This window comes from Electrona antarctica, assembly GCF_951216825.1.
Source record: "Electrona antarctica genome assembly, chromosome: 17".
In the NCBI taxonomy this organism is placed as follows: Eukaryota; Metazoa; Chordata; class Actinopteri; order Myctophiformes; family Myctophidae; genus Electrona; species Electrona antarctica.
This window is the reverse complement of record NC_136798.1, coordinates 14,810,675-14,818,804: the sequence shown is the minus strand read 5'-3', so window position 1 is coordinate 14,818,804 and position 8,130 is coordinate 14,810,675.

Sequence of the window (8,130 nt, the reverse complement as noted above, 5' to 3'; positions counted from 1 at the left end):
TAAACACTATATGTACAAAAAAATAGGGAAACAAGAAACAATTTATGTACTTGAATGCCATTGTGGTCTCCTGAAAGATGGATTTTTAGGCCCGTTTTGAAAGAAGCCAGTGATCTACATTATATAAGGGATGGGGTCAGGGTATTCCACATTTTGGTGGATGTGGCTGTGGGTGTCACACTCACTTTGGAGAAGCAATTAGTCAGGTATGAGGGCATTGAGGGCAAAGCCCCTTTGACTATCTTATCAGCATGTGTCATTTGGGGTAAAGGGGCAAAGACCAGATAATGCTAAGAACTTGCAGCAGGCCATATACTGTATTATGTAAATGGATCAGCGTCTCAGATTTATGGCTGAGGCTTGTGAGATCTACACTATAGTAGTGTTTTTACCAGTTTTGACAATAGACAACTTAATTCAAGTGCATGCACACACTCAACGCACACACACTTGCATGCACGCACGCACACACACTCACAGTCACGTGAGTTCTCAGAACTAAAACACATTGATATTCTGCATAGAGGATTTTTTAAATTAGCTAAAATCTCATAACCACCAGACCTAAATCGAGCAATGAGGTTGTAAAATGCTATATGTTCCTATGGAAGCAACACGCACGCACTCACACTTCATGATGTAGTTCAGGTGCTGGAGTTACTGTTTACTTTGTCTCAGAGACGGACGAAAATTCATTGAAAAGTATTTGAATGCAAAATACAAATACTGGGTCAAACAATACTTTTGTTTAGTCACATTAAATGTGCTGTTGTAGATTTATATATATGGGGAATCCAATACCATATTCTGATCTAACTATTTATGAAGAGACAGCTTGAAACTCATATATCCTACTTATTGCTAAAATGCGTCTTTAGTGATGGACAATTTGACACCAAATAAGATCCAGAAACAGGTTGTAGTTTCCTCACTTTGTTTTTCAAATATGTGTTTGCATGTATTGACCATTTGCAGACCGTGGCCATCTTGCCATCAGAGTTTGGAAGCACTCGTTTTCAGTAAAGCATCGTCCTGCTGCCTGCTGCATTATGCGCAAATTCAAAACAGGTTGTACGCATGTGCCGTTGAGTGATATATCCAACGAGTACTTCCAAACCCCAACACTTAGAAAAGGACAAAAAGTAGCTCATGACATGTGATTGTCTACAGTGGATTTATGAATCAAACACACGCCGATAGAAAGAGGATAAATTAAAGTTTTTCGTACAGCTGCGATGTTGGAGAGTTTGACGTTGTTTAATACCAGTAAGACGCCCTCTTTTTTCTTTTTTTAATTCTTCTTCTCTTTTTCCCTCTATCGGCTACTCTTCTTTCTATGGGTGGGAGGGGGGGGGGGGTACTTGGGAGTAGGGGGAATACTGGTGGGGTTTTCTTTTCTTTTTTTTTAAGAGAAAAATCCACATACATGCAATGACTACCATGAAACGCACCTACTGGTAAATATATATATATATGTACCATGTACCTATGTATGTATTATGCAATGTGTCACTGCAAAGATGTGGAATTAAAAATAAAAAAAAACGCTCTGGGGCCCTTTGGGCGAGTTTGCGTGCACGCATCCGCCTCGTTGACGGCAGACTGCTGGGTGAGCGCTGGCGCTTTGGCATGGGGGGCATCAGCTATAGATAGAGGTTGTCTCCATATATGGAGCTCAAGGTGAAAGCCTTCGTTATTTCACCTAGAGCTCCATATATGGAGACAACCTATAGCTCCATGTATGGAGACAACAGTGATATCCAGCGCTGACATCAGACTAGAAACCTCATATATGGATATACACGCCTGGCATCATCATGGTGATACTCAGTTGGCTGGCATAGTCATCATGACATGCATCTAGTGAACCATATATAAGAAGAATCCGAGGTTTAGGGAGCTAGCAGCATTTGCTATGCTCCTCACAAGACTCCATTGCCTTCCGGACGAGACAGGATATTTGGCCTTACAACCCAAATGTCCTCAGTGATATGATATCTGGCTTTACAAACCGGATATTGTTGGGTTAGAAATGTCTGCATCCCGGTTAAGTTCAAATCGGACACCACTGCAGCGGGATCTAACGAGACAACCAGCACTGGTTCGAGCTATCTTATATGGTCGTTGATGTCATGATGATGTCACGATGACCTGGGCACCTGGGGGCTTGCCTGGGGTGACCAGGGGGCTGATGTCACGATGACCTGGGGGCTTGCCTGGGGTGAGCGACAGGGATTTGAGTTAGGTGACACTTAGTGACGGGGATTGTTGTGAGTGACAAAAACGCAAGGTTTAAAGTTATAGTATCTGCGACCGAATCAGATAGGACTTTTCTGTTTGGACGTATGGGCTGTCAATGGGAAATTGCACCTAGTTACCACCACCCTGCCATTAACTTATATGACAAAATGGCCACCATGTGCATATGGTCAATGGCCTACACTACAGCAGAGATTAGTTCAGTTTCAGTACCCCCGTGTGATCAATTAACACAATTAGCCTTCTGGGTTAACAGGGAACCCTTACATTTTAATACATTCAGTTTTGAAACGGACCATAGTTGGGGGTATTCATTATCAACTTGGGGGTGTCGAGTGTCGAGTGTTTGTATATAGCAGAGATTAGTTCAGTACACCTACAAACCTTGTGTGCCATCAATTAACACAAAATCCCTTCAGAGTTAATGGGTAAACCTTATAGGCTACGTTTTCATAGATTCCGTTTTGAAACGGCCCTGAGTTGGGAGTGTTCAGTACCAACTTGGGGGTGTTCAGTATCAACTTGTGATGGTCCCAGGTATAGGCAAACAGGAAATAATAGCGAAAAAAAAAGGTAGCTGTAAAACCTCCTGAGGGCCTGGCCCCTGGACTCAAATGTGTCAAACAGGCATTAATGCAAGCTTAATAGTCCAACCATGGACATTTGTCCATGACAGCTTCTGCAAAATGTCTAAACTAATTGTAATTTGCAATATACAGTATAACTAGATCAATATACTTAAAGTGAAAAGTGCTAAATGTCTAATTTATTATTGTAATTTTAAATATTACCAATACATTAAAACATTGACTATTGTATGTACAGTAGTAGTATTTACTGCTTGTTTATTCTTCTGTTTTCCTATACCACTATTGCTGTTTATCATGTTACTACTATGCGCTGCTGGTGCAATGTCCGACATGCCTCTATTGTACCTGTACACACGATTTAAGATTTAAGTAAAGATCCTTGAACCTAGATCTGTGACCTCCCCCTCAGCAGCAGACCAGGTACGCGCTTCCATGTTATATTCAACGCAGGCTATCAAAACACTGATTTAAAGATTGTTTCACAGCGGAATATCCACCAGTCTTTTATGAGGGGACTGTAGAGACTTGATTAACTTTATATTTTTTTTATATGTGAAAGAGTCCCAGAGCTACCATTACATGGCACAGACAATATAATTCATTGAAACACTTCAGCTCAGAATGACCATTAACCACTTATTGCAAAGCTATTGCATTTAGTATGGCGGTGTGGCTCTGCTCATGTGATATCATATCATCTGATATCATATCACATTTGATATCTCAGATTATCTGTGCACCGAGACACAGCTCTGATATCGACAACAAACCACAGAGCAGAGCATACTGTAACATACATTACATCAACAACATAACTTTCAATGCATTGATTCCATGTACATAGATACAGCACATAGATACTGAACATATCACATGATCATAATACAATCCATAAAACACACTATAATCACAGATACCCATAACAGAACTACCACATATAGTACAATCCATAAATCACATGTATAATCACAGAATCACCCATTACAGAACTAATGCCACACAGTGAGGAGGCCGGGGACCAACAAGTGATGCCCTGCGCATAATTAGGGCCCAATATCAAACAAGGGTTTGGAAACAGTCACTAGTGACCCATCCACAGCTACCCTCATCAATCAATTGTGGATGGCACATGGTAGAAGGCAGGTTGGTCCTCAAGCTTTCAACTGAAGAACCTCTACAGGCCAGAGGCTTGTAACTGACAATCTGTTGATGCAAGGAAAGTGGAAACCAGTGCAGTTACTGCAGTAGCAGGCATTGTCTCTGTCGAAAAGGATTTACTGCAGTGGAGCATGTGGATGTGCCCGTGGAGCTTGGTGCAAAAACTCATTTGACATACACCTTAGTGAGTAGTGCCTCTCTAGTGGAACTGACAGTTGTGTTAAGTACACATACGTTATATACTTTACATTTCACTGTTATTACATACATTTTATTAGTTTTCAAATGATTTGACCTTACCAGACTGCAGCGTGCTTCTTATTTACTGATTACACATATTCCCATTACTGTTACGATAATACCCATGTACAGTTTGTAACGGTTTCCTCAGTAGCTTATTTGGGGTGCCAGCCTGCCAGGCAGGCGTGTACCTACCAGAGAGGAACTCTCCTCTTTGTGTAGCCAGGTGGTGTCAAGGAAAACGAAAGGACTCAAGATAAAGAACCCTTAAATGTCTTGGAACAGTCTTTGTATTGAAGTTAGAACCAGCGGTGGGTTTGGTTACAACATAATATTTGAATTCACTGAAAATAACAAAAAGCATCAACCAATGTAAATAGTAGCCTATTCAAATTCAGTTGCAATTCACTTAAAACAATAAACCCCTAAAACAAAATATACGTTTTAAATCAACTCAAAACCTTCAACCTTCAAATTCAACCTTTTGAAAAATAAAGCAAAGTTAGTCTTTTTCAAATAAATCAAAGTTCAATTCAAATAAAACAAATAAGAGATCCCCTTCAATGCTCAAAGTTAATGGAAAATATCTTCTTGCTGTTTTAGAAATGGAAAGAAATTACTCCACTTGCTCTCAGTCAAGTAGATTCCATATGGAATTAGGAAGCATGAGTTCATGTCCGTTGCTCTCCTCAGGTTGGCGGAGGGTGTGTAGAGCCCAGGATCACATTAGATAATTGACACAGCCCTGTGAAAATGGGTTACAAAATTATGGGATAAAATTATTAAAAGAAAAAAAAATCCGGTCGTCTTAACGCACCCCTCACCAACCTCCCATTGGGTACCTGTGTTCCTTAGGTGTCGTGTATATGGTTAACTTCAAACACAAGGAAATCCAAGAAAATCCTGAAGGACAACTCCTGCTCCAAAGATTCACTTCTCAGCTCCAATTCTCCCTGGATTACAAACACAGTGGAGCTTGACAATCTGCAGGCCTGCTTCCACAGTTAGTGAACTATATAGTTTGTTTAGCTAACTTTCTCCAACACAAGCCATTAGATGATAACTTAAAAAAACATCAGGGACAGAATGAGGAGTAGAGAGCTGGACAATACTGTCCTTGAGAGCTGCTGCCAGCATACACAAACTGAAACTTCTAGTGTGTGACACACCTGTGGCAACTTCATTCCTGAGCAGGGACTCAGGAGATTGCCAGGCCAATCATCGTTAAGTAGTGATGGCCGGTTAATTATTAGTCAATTAAGACTAGTCAAATGTGACTCTGGCCGTCAAGTTAGCCACATTATTATTGAGAGTTATGTTCAGTGTGTATTGTTTTGTTTATTTAGAAGAACAAATTGACTGTTGTGAATGTTCTTATTTTCAGTCTTGTCTTAGACCTGCTGTATGTTATCCCTTTTAGTGTGATGTATGTTTTGCATTGTATAATTTGTATACTTTCAGGCATCTAAAGTTGCTTGAAATGTAACTTTGACCATAATATTTGCAAATCTATTACAACAACATTCAGAATTAACTGTCCATATATATCTATGAAATGTAATATAAAATACCAAAAATACATTTCAAAGTAAAGAATAATCAGCAGGGACTTTTGAGGGAATAATAAAATATACTTAAGGGGAATACCACTCATTTTCAACATTTTACCATGTCATTAATATACCTTAGAGGTGTTGTGTGGAAACAATAAAAAGGTCCCCCCCATTCTGTGTTTCCTAGAAAAATCATTAACAAAAAAAATCATTAACATAATGATTTTGTACAGACCTCCAGTTCTAGGAAACAGAATAGGGGGACCTTTTTATTATTTCTACACAACAGCGCTAAGGTATATTAATGACATAGTAAAATGTTGAAAATGAGTGGAATGCCCCTACACCACCTTTTTCTAGAGGGAAGGTCCTCTTTAACAATAGAAAGCACAGGTTCGTGTGACCAAGGTTGAGCATGGAAAGAATACATATTGAGATTTCAAACAAGGCATTTTATTCTCTTTTCCTTTTGTACACAAAGTAGTGTGGAATAAGGGCATTTCTACATACTAATTCACCAGGCAGCCAGTATGCTGATACATTTAGGAAAGCCATGCCTTCAAACTCTTGTCCTCCTCAGATACGCCACCCTTAATTTGAAACAAGGAGCACCTGGCTGATGCTGCCATAGTAACAGGTCTACCTGGTTACATATCTCCCCACAAAGTTTTAAAATGTGTCCTCACATATTGCAAAACAAAAAAAACACAAAAAGCTATTAAACTCAATGAAACAAAAACATTCAATTCAGTGAGGTGACTAAACCACACTAAAACATGTGGGGGTCATCACCAGTCCATAGGCAGGCCCGCGGGAAGTACTTTACACTCGCAGGGGCTGAGCGTCTAGTAGGGGGTGCGCGCGCGTAGCGCGCGCCGCAAAAATCATGCACGCGCATTTTCACGCGCAAACGTGGCCTTTACTTTCCCTCTCCACACGCAAGTTATATGAACGAACTGACACAGGCAATTAACCAGGATAAGGTGCCAATACTGTGATACAGCATATTTTATTCTTTTTTTTCTTCTTCCCCTCCTGTTCGAGGGGGGGCTGTGCCTGGGGGTTGGGGGTGCTACAGCCCCCCCAGCACCCCTACTTCCCTCAGCCATGTCCATAGGTCTGTCATCCTGGCCCCCCCAGTCAGGGCTCTCTCATCAATCTGGTGGGTGCAGACACATCATGGGACATCACCATTTGGGAATCATGCTAGACAGTCCACCTCAGGAGTATACACACACACACACAGTAGTCAGTCATTCCGTTGACACGTTACACAGCACAGTACTGAGGCCCAGGAGGGGACCTTTGGCACGGCTCCTCAGCAATTCACACAAGATGGTAGCTGATCGAGGTTGACAGGAGTGCAGCCTCCGATATGCCCACACTCCATAGATTGACCTTCAGCTCTGGACCTCCACACATGCTCTTCATACAGTTCCTCTGAGGGGAAGCAGCAGCAGTAGTGAAGAATGCAGCCATGACAGCAAACGCACTCTCGAGCTCCCACGGTCCCATGACGCAGTCCCAGATGCTTGGCTCCTCAATCACTCTAGGACAGAACCACTCCATTGACAGTATCAAATAAACGTAATCAGATCCAAAAATACATCAATAGGCCTATCATACGTTTACTCTACACAAACTTTTTTTTTTTTTTTAACACTCAATTTCCATGCTCGGGCCCTTGGTCCTGCTGACTATGCCAAATGTAGCAGCAGGGACTTTTGAGGGAATAATAATAAAATATACTTAATGCCTTTGTACGCCACCTTTTTCTAGAGGGAAGGTCCTCTTTAACAATAGAAAGCACAGGTTTGTGTGACCAAGGTTGAGCATGGAAATAAGACAGAGATTTCAAACAAGGCATTTTATTCTCTTTTCCTTTTGTACACAAAGTAGTTATTCTTTTAAAATACTCATATTACAACTCAACATCATATAAACAACCAAGACATAGGTCTGTACCATACATTTGGCTGGTGCACCGGAGGAGGAGCACAGCAGCATGGAATAAGGGCATTTCTACATACTAATTCACCAGGCAGCCAGTATGCTGATACATTTAGGAAAGCCATGCCTTCAAACTCTTGTCCTCCTCAGATACGCCAACCTTACAGCAAGCTAGGGGATCCCCTGAATCAATGCAGCCCAGCCCTTTTAAACCCTGTCTGCCAATAAACCCACCCTTAATTTGAAACAAGGAGCACCTGGCTGATGCTGCCATAGTAACAGGTCTACCTGCTACCTTCTTACATAGCGTGAAATGAGCATTCAAATATATAAGGGCTTCTAAAAGTCACCAGAAAAGAAATTCAACATGACAACCACCC